Genomic DNA, 18,200 nt, shown 5'->3' with positions numbered 1-18,200 from the left:
GCGCCTTCTAGAAGATAATACCTGGAATCTGATTGGTTGCTATGGGCAACATCACTTCTTAATAAAACTCCCATCTTAGTAAATTTACGCCTAAGACTTATGGTGCATACACAAGATCAGACAACGATAAAGATATCAAACAAACAAAAACTTTACACTGCACTGTCACTCTTTTTCCATTTTTCGTGTGATGCCCTGGGGGGGGTCCTACGCTGGACGTTTTTCAGGGTGCACTGCGCCCCAGACGTGAACCCCTTAGTGTTAGGGACTGCTAGTGACAGAGAAGCAGTGACATGGCCTAGCAGCTTCCCATGTATTTGCAAATGCATGCAACCAATATCTCTGAATTTCTATGACCATATAGTCTGCATATATTGTTGCAAGTATTATTCAGTGTGCTGAGCAACAATAGGGGGTTAAACCCCCCTCCTTTTTCAATGATAAAGATATCGTCTGATCATTTTGCATGTGCTGGATGATCGTTATCGAACATCCAGCACAGCACCAACCCCCAAACGATTAAACGACCCGCGATCAAGGATTGCGGGTCCCTATAGTAACTTGGTCGATATCGACCAGGTTGGACTGCATGCACGGGTGATGGTTGTTATCGACCATCCGTGCCCGCGCATCGTCCATCATTTGGGGGTTGAAAGGGGCCAAAAAATAGACGATATACCTATAAACGATCTCGTTATAGTTTATATCGTCCTACAAAATCTGACAGTGTGTATGCACCATTACACTAGTCTTTTTGTAATGTTAAATCTTGAGGTTGCCTTTTTTTTCTTTTTCTGTTTTAGTTTGGGGATGTCCAGATGTGATGTCTTAATAGCTTAATGTCTTTCAGTCAAAACCTTTTGTCCTTTAATACCAAGGAAGTGACATATAATCTGCTTTAAGGAATTTCCTACTTAGGCCCCATTACTAGGAACTCTCATGGTGGAACCTCTATGTATGATCCTTATTCTGACTTGCACGCAATGCCTATGTTCCCGTAGTTGAGCAATTATTTGCAAGTGCAAATATGCAAAAAAGTCTGAAAACCCCTACGCCGCATGCGTTGCGATCAGGTCAGAAATGTGGGAGAGAAGTGATGGGCAGTGACTGGGAGGTGCACGCAGAAATGGTCCATTCAGTGGACGTGTTATGGGAGTGTTGCGGCATGTCAGTGAAAGTGCCTGTGGTCCCATGGATAAACTGCACCTGCCATAGAGCTGGTGCAGGTTTCGTTGGTGCGACTGATCGTGGTCTATAAAGACTCAGCAGTCGGTATTACAGAGTGCATGGGTCTTCAAAAGTGGGCGTCTCTGTCCTTACACAATCAGCCACACAGATGTACACAAGGGAAGGAGATAGACGCTGCTGCCTGTGACTCAGAATCAGCCCATAAATGTTAATTTGTCCATTTGTTATGCCAGAATACAATGGTAGTGTTGCTGCTTTGCATCTCTTAAAAATCCACATCCTACAGTCCTGAATGAGGCGGAAAATACGACTTTAAATATTTAAGCCTCACATTTCTTACCAAATACTAATAATGTCCTGGCAGTTCACTACTTCAGCTAATGACTATGAAGTCATTATGTAATATGTATGGGTACTAGACAATCCACTCCACATTGCTTCAGTGTCTCTTCATATTACCATATTTTTGCTGTGAGAAGAAGTTAGATAATCCATTATGTTTTCTTTTGTTTTAATTCCCTCATGATAATTGTATGAGCCGGCAGTGTGTCTATAGACATTAGTGCATGTGCTTGTTTCCACCAGTGGCCATTTTTTTCATTGGATGCTGAATTGGAAAACAAAAATACCGGGATAGCCATTTAAAAATGTATTGTAGCTAAATGTTGGGCTAATTATCACTCCAATTTTTTTGTTTTAACAGTTATTTGTATATCTGAAAAGTATTTGTGATGGCATATTGGCAGGCCAGAGTGTACCATAGAGAGGCAGGCTATCACTCACCCGCTGTGCTAGAGCTACGGCCCTGTGCTGTGCCGAAAGGTCATCCCGACTCTTCTCATTATCAGGAGAAACACTTTAGAAATAGACTTATATAACCAAATGACTTGTAACAAAAAAACATATATATATATATATATATATATATATATATATCACCAGAGACAGCGGCACTCGGGTCAATAACAGATCCGCAAGACCAGGTTGGTATATCAACGTTTCGGAGCCACTTTATTGCTCCATCGTCGGGACATATAACATACAGTACACAGAGTAACTTACTTATACCATCACCCATCACCACGTGCAGCAGCTGCGGGTCCGGAAGGGAGGCGCATCATACTGACGTCATCTCCAACTTCCCATCACCAGGGTAACCGCTATACACAAACATAAATCAAAACATGGCCACATTATAGCAATCTATATATATCATTTACATTAGAAATGAGATCATACCAACTAGTACATCAAGTATATTTCAACCTCCATATCACTACTGCAATATATAGTGCAATCGATACATATCAAAAATTAGGACAAGATGATAAATAAGATTTATAAAAAACAATGGAGACCCAGATTTTCATTTAATCCCCTGGGTGTAAGTGTGCCCAATCGATAGATCCATTGGGCTTCACGTTGCAGTAATTTAAGACCTCTATTGCCTCCACGTTTAAATTTAGGGATATGATCGATAATAATTTATCTTAGAGTAGATAGATTGTGACCGGCACTTAAAAAGTGTCGAGCCACAGGTTGGTCGCTAACCCCATTACTGATGGCTGACCATATTGACCGTATATGTCAGTTTTGACATTTCTAATTGGGATCACTCTCCTACTTCACATTTTTTACAACAAAAGAGTGGGTGCTTCAAATGCATTAACTGTTTGACCTGCCGTTATTTAACGACAGGCAACAGTTTTTGTCATCCTCTCAGTGGCAGAAAATTCTTCATCAGAGATCGAGTTACGTGTACAACCCGCTTTATCGTGTATCTGATAACGTGTCCTTGCGGGCTGTCTTATGTGGGTAAAACGGAGAGAACTCTGCGTGAGCGAATGGCTCTACATCGTTCTGCAATACGGTCAGCTATCAGTAATGGGGTTAGCGACCAACCTGTGGCTCGACACTTTTTAAGTGCCGGTCACAATCTATCTACTCTAAGATATATTATTATCGATCATATCCCTAAATTTAAAAACGTGGAGGCAATAGAGGTCTTAAATTACTGCAACGTGAAGCCCAATGGATCTATCGATTGGGCACACTTACACCCAGGGGATTAAATGAAAATCTGGGTCTCCATTGTTTTTTATAAATCTTATTTATCATCGTGTCCTAATTTTTGATATGTATCGATTGCACTATATATTGCAGTAGTGATATGGAGGTTGAAATATACTTGATGTACTAGTTGGTATGATCTCATTTCTAATGTAAATGATATATATAGATTGCTGTAATGTGGCCATGTTTTGATTTATGTTTGTGTATAGCGGTTACCCTGGTGATGGGAAGTTGGAGATGACGTCAGTATGATGCCCCTCCCTTCCGGACGCCGGGACCCGCAGCTGCTGCACGTGGTGATGGGTGATGGTATAAGTAAGTTACTCTGTGTACTGTATGTTATATGTCCTGACGATGGAGCAATAAAGTGGCTCCGAAACGTTGATAGACCAACCTGGTCTTGTGGATCTGTTATTGACCTGAGTGCCGCTGTCTCTGGTGATGTACATGGGATACCTCATATGGAGGTTGTTCCTAAACAGAGGGCACCGGGGATTGTTTAATATATTTATTTGGAGTGCCATCCGTTGGAACTTTTGTGTATGTATATGTATATATATATATATATGTATATGTATGTATATATATATATATATATATATATATATACATACATATACACACATACATACATATACACAGATACATACATACATACATACAGTGGTGCTTGAAAGTTTGTAAACCCTTCAGAATTTTCTATATTTCTGCTGAAATTTGGCCTTAAACTACCTCAGATTTTCACACTATTCCGAAAAGTAGGTAGGTAGAACCAAATCAAACAAATGAGACCAAAAAAATTAGACGTGCTCATTTTTTTTTTATGAAAATGATCCAATAACGCTTATCTGCGAGTGTCAAAAGTATGTGAACCTTTGCTTTCAGTATCTGGTATGACCTCCTTGTGCAGCAATAACTGCTTCTAAACGTTTCCGGTAATTGATGATTAGTCCTGAACATCGGCTTGAAGGACTTTTACCCCATTCCTCCGTACAAAACAGCTTCAACTCTGTTATGTTGGTGGGATTCCTCCCATGACCTGCTTGCTTCAGGTCCTTTCACGACATTTTGATTGGATTAAGGTCAGGACTTTGACTTGGCCATTCCAAAACTTGAAACTTATTTTTCTTTAACCATTCTTTGATCGAATGACTTGTATGCTTTGGGTCGTTGTCTTGTTGCATGACCCGTGTTCTCTTGAGATGCAGCTCATGGACAGATGTCCTGACATTTTCCTTTAGAATATTCTGGTATAATTCAGAATTCATTGTCCTATCAATGATGACAAGTCATCCTGGGCCAGATGCAGCAAAACAGGCCCAAACCATGATACCACCACCACCATGTTTCACAGATGGTATGAGGTTTTATGCTGGAATGCAGTGTTCATTTAAACCAAAAAGCTCTATTTTGGACTATTCTGTCCATAAAACATTGTTCCAATAGTCTTTTGGCTTGTACAGGTGATGTTTAGCAAACAGCACATGGACAGCAATGTTCTTATTGGAGAGCAGCGGCTTTCTCCTTAGAATCCTGCAATGCACACTATTGTTGTTCAGTGTCCTCCTGGTGGTAAACTCATGAACATTAACATTAGCTAATATGAGAAAGGCCCTTAGTTGCTTAGAGGTTACATTGGATTCCTTTGTGACCTTGCAAACTATTAGACACCTTGCTCTTGGTGTGATCTTTGTTTGTCAACCACTCCTGGGGAGGGTAATAATGGTCAGGAATTTCCTCCATTTGTACACAATCTGTCTGACTGTTTGGTGGCGTCCAAACTCTTTAGAGATGGTTTTGTAATGTTTTCCAGCCTGATGAGCATCAGCCACTCTTCTTTTGAGATCCTCAGAAATCTCCTTTGTTTGTGGCATGATACACTTCCAAAATGTGTTGTGAACATAAGACTTTGCTAGATCCCTGTTCTTTTAAAAAGAGAGGTTGTCCACTCACTCCTGATTGTCATCCCACAGATTGAAAATACCTGAATCTAATTTCACCTTCAAAATATTTGTTAAGCCTAAAGGTTAACATACTTTTGCCATTCAAAGATATGTGATATTGGATCATTTTCCTCAAAAAAACTTAACATGTCTCATTTGTTTGAATTGGTTCTGTTTATCTATTTTTAGGATTTGTGTGAAAATCTGAGGTAGTTTAAGGCCAAATTTCAGCTGAAATATAGAAAATTCTGAAGGGTTCACAAACCTTCAAGCACTACTGTAGGTAGGTCTTGTTTTTAGGATCCGTTTGGTAACTGACATCTAGAATGAATTTCATAATATTTCCTTTTTAGCACAAGCCATATGGTAGTATGGAATGTTAATTGGAATGTTTGTGTTATGAGTGCCTGCCGTGACCTTGAGCTTACAGAACCCACTTGCTGGTTGCTTCAACTACAGCCCCCTTTCCCGGAACAACCATCGTACACTGGTACTCGGCGACCGCCATGACTTCAACTCTAAGTACTGTAAAAGATCACAGACACATAAATTTAAAGGGAACAGGACACCTCAGAGAATACTAATTCTATATGTAGAAAATAGCAAGCCAGATCCTAAGTATAGCACTGAAGAGTGCCTTGCCAGTTTTCCCTATAGCACTGATAAATAATTTGCTGGACAATTATTTCATATAGCATAGTTGTTTTTCACAATAGAGAATTAATGACAAATAACAGGCTTTCTGAATGTACATATAAATGCTTTGTAGAAAAATACTGAAGAGTTATTTCCAATAGCTGAAGTATTTTCCACAGTAGAGAATTTATGAAATGTAACAGGTTTTCTGAATGCACAGGTAATTGTCTTGCAAGAAAATACTGAAACGTTCTTACGATTAGCAAGTATATTCAACAGTAGAGAATTTCGAACATATAATGGATTTCCTGAACAGCACATGTACTTGCACAGCAGCAAGCTATTGAGTAGATCTTCAGAGTACTCCAGATTAGTGCACTGTAATTAAATGCTAAATAGTTATTTTCAATAGGTACAAATAATTTGCACTGTAGCAAGATACTTAGCAGATCTTTAGAAGAATATAGGTGAGCTTCACAATAGACAAATTTCAGCAGGTAACCGTATTTCCAACTGACATAGGAAGATGAACTTAACTGAGCAGCTCAGAGCAGGAATCCATGTATGCATCAGGTCAAGACAGAATCAGATGGATTACAACCCACAACAGAGTGTCCAGGGAAACTCCCTATAAAGGCTGAGCATCCAATCAGTCAAAGAACCAAGCAACACTCAGCAATCAGGTGTTGGAATCAAGCCTAGCATGATGAGGCCTAGTCTGCACAGATGACTGGTTGCCAGGAGACTGATTGAAGCTCAAAGAACTAACCTGACCATGATCTACTAAGCTGTGCTTATTCCGGGTACTAACTTCTAGTTCGGGTTCTGTTCAGATAAACACTTAACAAAGCCCAATATAATTTTATCAGATGGAACAATCGGGGTAACAGGAACAACTTCAAAATATGAATGCAAAAAACTACAGGTTTTTAGAGCCAGGGCGATACAAGATGGTAGACTTCAATCTAGTAAAAAAAAAAAAAAAAAGATGCCCATCTGTCTTGTCTTGCATTCATCCTCTTGGCTTCCTGTATATTTAACAAATGTTTGTGGTAAGTAAAAATCACAATCTTATGCTTGGCTCCTTCCAGCCAGTGTCTCCACTCTTCTAGTGTCCATTTAATAGCCAGCAACTCACGGTTACCCACTTCATAGTTTTTTTTCTGAGGTAAAAATTCTTCAAAAGAAAGGCACAAGGATGAAGCTGATTTTTTCTAGACTTTACCTGAGAGAGTACTGCTCTAGCTTCTACCTTAGAAGCTTCAACCTCCACAATAAAAGGCAATTTCAGGTGACTTTAATACATGAGCCATTGAAAACGCTTCTTTTAAAATAGCAAGTGCCTGCTCTGATTCAGGGTTCCAGACTGAAGGATCAGCATCTTTTTTTAGTCTTTATCAGTGAGAGGAGCCACAATCATAAGACTTAATGAATCTTCTGTAATAATTAGCAAAGCCTAAAAATCTCTGAGAATAAAGTGCTTTGACCAGTAAGTAATGGTTTGAACTTTAACAAGATCCATAGAATAGCCCCGATTTAGAAATAATGTGTCCAAGAAAGGCAACCTGAGACTTTTCATATACACATTTCTCCAATTTAGCTTAAAGGCAATTCTCACAAAGTTTTTGCAGAACCTACCGACCATGAGCTCTATGTTCTTCTATACTTTTGGAATAAATCATGATATCATCAAGATACACAAATTCAAATCTCCCCAAAAATTCACGGAACACTCCATTGATGAAATCTTGAGAAACCGCTGAGGCATTACTAACCCGAAAGGCATAACTAGGCATTCATAATGTATTGTATGTGTAACAGACAGTCTTTCACTCATCCCCTTCACTAATGTGCTTCAGGTTATAGGCACCTCTCAAATCAATCTTCATAAAGATAGACACATCCTACAATTGGTCAACCAACTTTGGAATAAGAGGCAATGGATACCTATTCTCAATTGATATCTTGTTCAGACCTCTATAGTCCATGCAAGGCCTAAGACCTCCATCTTTTTTGCCACAAAGAAGAGACCTGCTCCCATCGGATACTTTGAGGGTCTAATAAACCCCTTTTCCAGATTCTCAGTAACAAAGTCTTCCACAGTCTGTCTTTAAGGAACAGATAAATTAACCAAACGCCCCTTAGGCAAACGACTCCCAGGTAAATGCATCGCCCATACAACTGGAATGTGGAATTGATCAGAGGCAGGACATCAGCACACTTCTTAATAAACACATCTTCAAATTCCACATAATGACTCTGGGCCTGATTCAGCAAGGAACCCAAGGCTGCATTCGCACGCACCCAGCCGCTGCAATAATATGCTAATGAATGCAATCGCAATGCCGCAGCAGCACAAATTGCAGAAATTGCACAAATTGCAGAAAAGCACTACATAATGCTGCCCCCTACCATTACTTACATCCACAATACCTCGCAAGACAGCGAAAACATCGGTAACATTGAGAACCATCGGACCCATACGCACAATAGTGGTTGACCTGACCTCACTCAGAAATTGCTAAACTTCCTGTCGGTATCTAGTACTCAGGCTGCATATGCTGTCGCAGGGGCTTAATTATGTAGCCCCTCTAACGGCGTCCAAACGCACAGGAACGCCTGTGTTTCTCTGACAACCCCTATCACCACCCACAAACGACCACTTCCTGTCAATTACTTTGAGGGGACTGCGTGCTCATTGTGATCGCTTCATGATCGCAGTGGCCAGTTTGCGCTCTGCGATGCATGTGCAGAACGCAAACATCGGCCGGGTGCCTGAGAATTCGTGGCTGCGTTCCTTGCTGAATCAGGCCCTCAGTAATCATGTGATCTTAGATGATGATAATCTAACAGGATGAGTCAAACAAGACTTTACACTTAGAACTCCATTGATCGAGTCAATAACAAAAATACATTTTCTATTTGTGCAAATATCCCATAGGCATCATTGCTGGGACTGTCACAGAGGTAACAATTTTTCCTGAAAGCAAATGCCCAGCCAATCAAGTAATAGAGAGTGTCATTTCCAAAGATTTAATTATTTAACAACTTGTTTGTCCATAAATTTCCCTGCTCCTCCACTATCAATTAAGGCACACAAGTAGGCTGAAGTACTGAAAGTAGAATGCAACACAACTGTAACTTTGAGTGAGTTAACCAAATTATTAGTCAGACTGCCTAGGAAGCACTCCCCTTCTCCACCCAATGGCTTTTATTTCTTCAATAAAGTCCTAAGCTCTGTCTCTTTCACTTCTCCTCCATAGATAGTCGAGTAGCGCCAACTTGCATGGGTTCCTCCTGATCCCTGAACATATCACATGAGAGGTGGATACTGACCCACTCACAAAACTAAGTTTTCTAAAACTTAACAGACAGCCCAGTCAGGGCATCCAACAACTCAACCACAGAATACTGTAACAGGGCATCTTTAACAGAATCAGATGGCTCCCATCTGAACTGGCTTCTCAAGTCTGAATCAATCCAGGTAGAATCTATAGACCCCCTGCAAAACTCTGTAACATATTCTTCCACCAAATTGGATCCTTGTTGTAGGGATTGCAATTGTGACACTTTATCTGGGTCATCATAGAGAAGGCTAAGAGCACTGAAAAGTTATCCACAGAAGATAAGGCCTGGCAGCCTAATTTCAAACTAAATGCCCAAATCTGGGGGTCACCCTACAGTAATGAGATTATAATACACACTTGTTGTTCCTCTGTATCTGAAAAGTCCCGGTCAAAAATTTTAAAAAAAATTTTTTATTTGGGTTTTCAAATATTTTATTTAAACATACTAAAGCATTTAGATATGAATACAGCAATATATTTGTTAGCAAAAAATTATATATAATCATCTTATACAATATTTTAATTTGAAGCTAATAATTGCAAAAAGTTATCTTTGTAAATACATAAATATTGTTCTTGAATAGAATTTAGTGAATTCTTATTTCAATTATTATAAAATATTTTCAATGAAAAGGAAAAAAAAAAAGGAAAAGAAAAAAGAATAGCAAAAGGAAAGAAAGTAAGAATCACTTGCGGTCCCACCTCTCCTATATATAATTAAATATGTTATCTAAGCTGAACTGGAGGATCTGATTGGTACATTCTAGTCTTGCAACTCTCCTTAAAATTTCCAAACTTACTGCGGCCTCCAGAAAATCGATCTGGTAAATTTATCTTGGGCTCTGAAACAGGATTACCAGTTTTTGATTTTTGATTAAACAGGAGCAGCTTGTTCCTGAATAACTAACCTCTCAAAGAGTGCCTGGACAGACTGAGTTAAAGTAATCCATTGCTGCTTCAGGTTGATTATACGGAATCGGTATAGTATCAGTTGGGATGCCAGCTGTCAATAAACTGACAGCGGCATCCCGATGCCTATAATCCCGACAGGTGATCCCTCTGCCCTATTAACCCCCTAACCCTCCTTTACTGGACCTGTCATTCAGTGGGTTGCAGGTATGCAAAATGCATGATAAATTTGAATGTGTGTCCAACCAACAGCTTCTGGGGATAAAGGGCCAAATGTAATAGGGTGAGAGTTTAGAAAATCTGAGAGGAAACTCACATTTTTAAACTCGGCCAATGTTATAAAATCACAGAACATGCTAACTTTGTATTTGTTTATTTAGTTGCAGGAGCGACATTTTGGATCTAGTATGATTCTTTCTAGTGAATTTACAACATGGCATTTAAATACACAGAAAATGGAGCAAAAATACACAGTAATAACAACATTGTTGGAACACTAATACAGAAAAATATGCTAAAATTGCAAAAAAAACACCAACAAAAAAGGATCACACTAGGGGCCTGATCCAGACATTTACGCTAATGCAACTGCAATCTCTTACAGATCGCAATTGCGAAAATATGCTAATGTCCTCCAAAGCTTACCTAAGCATAGGGACGCCCACTGCTGCCTTCTCATATCCGTGTGACGACGTGCAACACCGTAAACATCGGGAACATTGACGCAGATCAGGCAGCCACGCAGCTGCTGAGTGAAGTCTGACCTGTCTCACACTGCGTCGCTCCTGACAGCTGAGAGTTCTCAAATTGCGAAGGAGATCGCAATGCCTAATTTATGCACGCCCATGAAATGGCATTTAAACGGTCAGACATGCCTGCGTTTCCTTAGCAACCCCCGTTACCTAACCCAAACACTGACTACCTGTCACTTACTTTGCGAGTGAATCCTCTGTGCAAGCATAATCACGCATGCGCAATATCTACAAATCGTCCAAACTGCGTAAATATCAGCATTGATTAAATATCTGATTCAGACTCTATATCCGAAACGTCACTTCAGCAACTACATAAATGAAAAAAGAAAATGTTTATTGCAATTTCCTGATTGATACATCTAACCTCAATACGTCACGCAGCGCGACTTGCCTGGCGTGAATGAGCCGACAGGTCCCGTGCTACTCTGCTAGCGTCAAGTGTCTTTTTAGCCGAAATTTTGCAATGTGATGCGAGTAGAACGCACCAGTAGACTGTGCTGATTAATTTGATGTGTGACACCTTTATATCTGTGTGCCCGAGTCTTTGTGTGAAGCACAATGGAATTTGGAATGAGAAAAGCTGCGGCCAATACATTGTAGCACTTCCTATACAGGTTCAGAGACTCGTTCACACACAGATATACATATGTCACATATCAAATCAATCAGTACAGTCTGCTGGTGCGTCTTAGTCATATCACTTTGCGACTTGGATGCATTTTCAGCAAAAAAAAGACACACCGCGGCACATTTATATATTACCCTATCTAGGGGCATATTCAATTAGCCGCAAAAAGTCCCGTACTTTTCGCATGCCGGACTTTTCGCCAACATCACTGGTTTTCAGTGAAAAGTATCGCGCTCTTCCCCGCTTATCCCCGCATTCAATTATAAATAAGCAAAAACAGCACCCGGCGAAACTGTAACATGGGAAAAGTACTGTCAGATTTGGGGAAATCAGCCTGACACCCTCCAAAAGATGCAGTGACATTGGGGATCACTATACATACCCCCAATAGGCCTGCTGAATGTATTTGGGGTCCTTAAATGATCTCAGTAGCTGCTATTTAGCGTGTTTGCATAAGTGGTGAAGAATAGCATTTAGCAGTTTTTTTGGGTGAGAAAATAAGTTGTCCCAGCAAATTTGGGGTACATGAAAATGGGTGCTAGCATATGTTAAAGTTGCTAAAGTGAACTTTTAAAAACGTTAAAAATCCACCTGCCGCAACCACCTGCAAACTTTAAACCGCCTGGGGCATACTTGGGGGGGGGGGGGGGGGCCTGGAGTCTATTTAGGTAGTCTTTAAGTATGTCCCCCAACTTTGGACTTTTCACCCCCAAAATGAAAGCACTTTTTTGGGGTGTTCTAAAGTATTTTTTAAACTTTTTTTGATGCAGTTTACCTTTGGGGGACTGTCCCAAGGATGCAGAGGGGTTTTCCGAGGTTTGCACTCCAATACAGCCCTTAGTGTTCATGCTAGGCTGTTTTAGCAGGACGCCGTGCCCTGCCTGATTTTTAAAGGGCAAAATACGAACTGCCCCTTTTAGTGGCACCCTGCTAAAACAGCCTAAATAGATGCTGCGCACGGCATCTATTCACATTAAGGAAGAACTTCGGGGAAGCCCAGCACCTCCGTAGGTGCTGGACACGCCCCCATTAGTGATGGCGCGGGCTGGGCACACCCCCAACAGTGATGCCGGCGGAGCCGCACTGCCCCCAACAGTAACGTCGGCGAGGCCACCCCCCCATTTCGGGTGCCTGGAGCTGTATATGTGTGTATGTATGTGTGTGTTTACTATAGCTAAGTTAGTGGAAGCAGATTCTTATTAAGTTTCAGTTCACACTCACTATTTGCAGCTCCCCATGTATTGCTTCTCCTTCTCAGGAGTCACTTGAAATTTCTATGCAAAGGAAGACCTGGTGCGCACCTTAGTGAGGTAAAAAGTAGTGGCCTATAATTGCAGCACACATAAAGACCTACATTAAGAATATCAGCATCAACTTTGTCTGCCCAGAAGGGAACACAGTCTCCGGATCTGTCTTGCAGTTCATATGGACACAGAACAGCATAAGCAGCAGTGGATGCAACTTGTAGATTGCAGACGGAATGGGTATGTATGCCGGCTGTCAGGATTCCTCCTGTCAGAATACCGACAGCGGCATCCCGATGGTTGGTATCCTGACAGGGGTCTGGTAAGTATACTTACCCTGCCCCTTCTCACCCTAACCCTCCTTTCTTGTAGCCTCACCCTAACCCTCCCCGTTAGTCCTTAACCACTTAGTGCCTAACCTTAACCCCCCAGTGGTGCCTAACCCTCCCCCCTAGGGATGCCTAACCTCCCCCCCAAAACCTAACACTCCCCCCCCCAAGGCCTTTTTCGACCTGGCATTCCGGCTTCGGGATTAAGATAGGCGTCAGTATTTCGACACCTATCCTTAGTCCCTTGTCGGGATTCCCTTGTCGGCATCATGGCCACCAGTCTCATAACTACATGCCATTGCAGACACAGAGCAGCATAAACAGCGATGTGTGCGGATTGAAGTTTGCCCGTCTCCTTTCCCCGGCTGCTAGTCCAAACTTCCATGTGGTGATGTCTCAACGTCAGCAGGCCATGTCTCAAATGCGTTTCATCTTAAAAGATTTAGTGGCCTGGTGACGTTGTGCCGAAGTTTGGACTAGCTGCTCTGTGTCCATATGAACCGAAAGACAGATGTGGAGACTGTTCCCTTCTGGGCAAGCAAAGTTGATGCTGATATTCTTAAACCTTAATCTAAGTCTTTATGTGTGCTGCAATCAAATGACACTACTTTTTTACCCCTCTATATGGTGTGCTCCCTGTTTTCCTTTTTTTTTGTGTGTGTGTGTATATATATGTGAAAATAATCTTGTCCCTTTGCTGGATGAGTCCTGATCTCAGCATCTGTAGATGAACACAACAGCAAGAGCCCCGCACAGGACCCGATACAATAACAGATACCTTACCACTGCCTACCTTTAATGGGGGCCTGACTGTGGGAAATACAGCGACTTACCAACAGCCTACCTTTAATGGGGGCCTGACTGAGGGGGGGTGCAGCGACTTACCAACAGCCTACCTTTAATGGGGGCCTGACTGAGGGGGAGAACGTCCTGGTCCCAGCCCGGTCTACCTTTGATGGGGGCCTGACCGCCTGACCAATTTTCACGATGCTTCTAGGGCCTTCTGCCCTTGCGTACCTGTGGCCTAGCCTGACTGTCCCTTGTCCAAGGCCTAGCGCCGAACTACAAAAATCACGGCCTAACGCCGACAGCAACAACTCCTAGGGCCTAACACAGACTCACAGTGACCACGGCCTGGTGCCGAATTAACATACCCCACGGCCTAGCGCCGACTTACCATGCGACACGGCCTAGCGCCGAATTACCATGAGACACGGCCTAGCGCCGAATTACCATGAGACACGGCCTAGCACCGAATTACCATGAGACACGGCCTAGCGCCGAACTACAATGACCCACGGCCTAGCGCCGAACTACAATGACCCACGGCCTAGCGCCGAACTACAATGACCCACGGCCTAGCGCCGAATTACAATGACCCACGGCCTATCGCCGAACTACAATGACCCACGGCCTAGCACTGAATTACAATGACCCACGGCCTAGCGCCGAACTACAATGAGACACGGCCTAGCGCTGAATTACAATGACCTAGCGCCGAACTACAATGGGGCACGGCCTAGCGCCGAATTACAATGACCCACGGCCTAGCGCCGAACCCTGGTGGTCTAGGGAGGTGTGAGGGACTTACCAGTCCCAGGGCCTCCGGCGGAGCCGAGCCTGACCCAGCCTCCGCGTGGTCTTCACCGGAGGTGGAACAACGTCCGCCACCTCCGGGCTTCCTGCAGTCTTCACCTGGGCAGCAGTGGCCGGGGCTAGCTCTTTTGCGTCGCACACTGCTGCCCCAGGGCCTCCGGTGCCTTCTCCGTCTTCACTCCTGGTGGGCGCCGGTCTGCAGCTCTTCGCCCGGCGGGCGGCGGCCTGGGTGAGCTCTTTTTCGATGGCTGCCGCCCTGCGGGACTTCCGTCGTCTTCCTTCTCCTATCTTCGGGAGCTCTTCACCGCTCCGTCCTGGCGGTCGCACTTTCCGTCCCCTCCTCGCGCCAGCTAATTCAAGCCGACGCCAGGGGGCGGGGTGATGACCGGGCGAGCTACGATTGGCTCGCCGTGGCCATCCCCTGCTGGCTGCCGATCTGTGAGCCCTGATTGGTTCACAGTCGGCGCCACATTCAAAGGGGCACGTGCTGATTGGCTGAGTCTGAATCCACCAAGATTCAGACTTGCCATCATGCCCGTGGAGTAGCGGCGGCAATCCGCCGCTACCTCCACGCCCGCTGCGCCGGATGGGGGGTGGGATCACGACCGATCCTGGCCGGCCAGCTTGCGGATGGGCCCCGCCACACGCTCGAACGGGGCTGGGATCTCTCCGGATCCCACCCCACTCTGATGCCCGGGGCTCCCGCTGCCCCAAGGCACCCCCACCATCCAGGCGTGGAGGGTGAGGATGCCTAGTAGCAGGGTGAGTGACCGCACTGGTACACTCAGCCCTGCTACACTTATATTAGAGCAGGCTGATAATTGAGGTTGCCCTGTCAATCACACATATGGTGGAGCAGAGGTCTAGTAGAGTACTCCTAAACCAGTGGGCCCTGGACCAATGAGGGGGTCGTAGTGGAGGTGGGGCTGGGCGTACTGGCTGAAGCTGGGGCCTGAGAGGAGATCTGTGTACCATATTTGGTATCACAAGAGTCTAAAGCTGGGTACACACTAGTCGACCTGTATACCCAGCCGACGGCAGATGTGATGAACGACATATCGTGCGGTCTGCACACACCACACACCACACGATTTGGTGAACGACCGCACAAATTGTCATCCCGCCACATCCAAATGCATGGGATCGTCCGTCACATTTTCAGATTGAGCATTATGTATGGCAGATCTGAATATGACACAACGAGAGAGCGCATAGTGTGTACACACTGGATGATTTGAACAATTTGTCACTCCGATCCGTCAAAAAACTATAAATTGCTTAAAAAATCATCTGGATTTACACTGTTAACAAGATTAGGGATAAGCTATACCTGAAGGTATATTTTCACTTTTGGATCACTTACTATATAGGTTGTTGGTGGCCATACGGTTTCACAAAGCATTTCTGAAAAAATTAATATTAGCAATGTCTCTGTGGATTGGTACTAATGAAATATGAAGACTAGACAAAAACACTCCAGTCTTGGAAGGGTTAAACTACAATTATTAAAATGTTCATTAATCATGTAGTTTTGTTTTCTGTTTTGCATACCTGTTAGTCCTCATTGTGGAAGGATTTTCCTGGTCCGTGGACCCAAAAAGGAGTGCGGAACTGGGAGGGGGAGTGATTTGGGTGGATTAAGGGAGAGGCTAATTTGTGTCCTGATTTTGCTTTATAAAATATTGTGAGTAATGTCTTTATATAGAGTACCCTCAGCAAGTGACAGGTAGGTGAGAAAAATGTTAAAGTAATAAAACCAAAAATATCAGATCCACCTTAAATCACCCGTGATGCTTTGTGTATGTCTTAACAAGTTTTGAGAGAGCTTTGTACAGTACTGTTTCTGTATGGTACTTCAGGATAACCACACCCTGTTCATGTTTCTGTGGCATTGCTCTGCTGATGTGACATCATATTTGTTTTCCTTTTGAAAGACCCAGTTTTTGAGTGTTTACATCGGTGTCCGGGGTGCTGTGGGTGTCCCTGATACTAGTTCTTGCAATTGCTATTTCTTTAGGAGGAGTGGCAACACTGATAATTGTACAGGAATTATCTCTGCAAACAATGAGCTATAAATAATATGCTACAGTTGCTGAGGGATCCCTGGAGCAATTCTGAAAATAAATGTGTGTTTATGTAGATTAAACAATAATGATTGCTTTTAGGCGGTGCACTGTTGTAATGAAGAGCATGACAAACTCTCACTTATTTTTCAGAGTGTTGCAAAAAAATTTAAATGATATAATCTAATATCATAGTCTGTGTTGCAAAACAAAGAAGCATTTGAATAGAATCCTTATTTAAAAATAAATATTATTATTAAGCAAAGAAAAACTGAACCTTCAGCTCAGCAGTTAATCCCCTGTTGAGGCCTTGTATATACATAATTTATGTAATCTTAAGGGGGGTAAAATCGTTCGATAATCGTCTGAACATCGTTTGCAAATCGTGCAGTAATTGTTTCTAACGATGTACGATGCGCGCTCCCGCTGGTCGTTTGATCGTCTCCTCCATCGACTGAACATGCAGGTCAATTTCACTTGATTGCTTACACATCGTTTACACATCGTTTACACATCGTTTACACATCGTTTACACATCGTTCACGCTGAACGATCAAACGATGAACCACTATCTGCCCACTATAGCTGAAAACTCTCAATCACAGATTAAAACAACATAGTTTATTGTTATATCTTTTGCAAATCGTTTGCATATCTTTTGCAAATCTTTTGCAAATTGTTCAGAGTGGAAGATCATATTTCAAGGGAAACTTCAAGGGAAAATCGTTAATGGGGGGCATCCACTAAACGATTTTAGCAGGCGATTGAACGATAACGATATCGTTATCGTTCAATCGTTTAAAAATCGTTTACAAATCGTTTACACATTGTGCAGAAATAGTTTCTCACGATGCACGATGCGCGCTCCCGCTGGTCGTGTGATCGTCTCCTCCATCGAGTGAACATGCAGGTCAATTTCACTTGATCGCTTCTATATCGCTTGTAAATCGTTTGCACATCGTTTACACATCGTTTGCACATCGTTCAGGGTGAACGATCAAACGATGAACCACTCCCTGACACTCCCACACCACCATTTTGTTTATTATTCTGCCCTGACGGAGCGTCTGACAAGAGGCAGCATTTGGAGGACCACGCGGATCCCAAATAGAAGATCGGTAAGTATTTATTTGTACACCACTGTCCACCAATGTAGCACTCCCTGGGGACTGGCACTGGGAAGGGGTAAAAGAGGGGGCACACAAACGGGGTGTGGCACTTGGAGGGTGCTGCATAGAGGTACTTGGGGGTGTGCAGTGTAAAGGGCATACTGTGGGGGGGTGCTGGAGAAAGGGCATGGGGGTGCTGCATAAAGGGCATAGGGGGAGGCTGCATAAAGGGCATTTGGGTGCTGCATAAAGGGCATAGGGGGAGAGGCTGCATAAAGGGCATAGGGGTGCTGCATAAAGGGCATAGGGGGAGAGGCTGCATACAGGGCATAGGGGGGAGAGGCTGCATACAGGGCATAGGGGGAGGCTGCATAAAGGGC

The 18,200-nt window shown here is 43.2% G+C and overlaps 1 protein-coding gene across 2 annotated transcripts in view; it reads left to right on the top strand.

The window, feature by feature from the left end:
- The window catches only part of ADCY6 (adenylate cyclase 6), a 208,836-nt gene that overhangs the window by 88,105 nt on the left and 102,531 nt on the right, over window positions 1–18,200 (top strand). The window lies entirely within an intron of this gene.

This window comes from Taudactylus pleione, unplaced genomic scaffold, assembly GCF_031769625.1.
Source record: "Taudactylus pleione unplaced genomic scaffold, aTauple2 ptg000005l, whole genome shotgun sequence".
In the NCBI taxonomy this organism is placed as follows: domain Eukaryota; kingdom Metazoa; phylum Chordata; class Amphibia; order Anura; family Myobatrachidae; genus Taudactylus; species Taudactylus pleione.
Note: the sequence above shows the minus strand (reverse complement) of the source record. Positions and strands in the feature narration are given on the sequence as shown.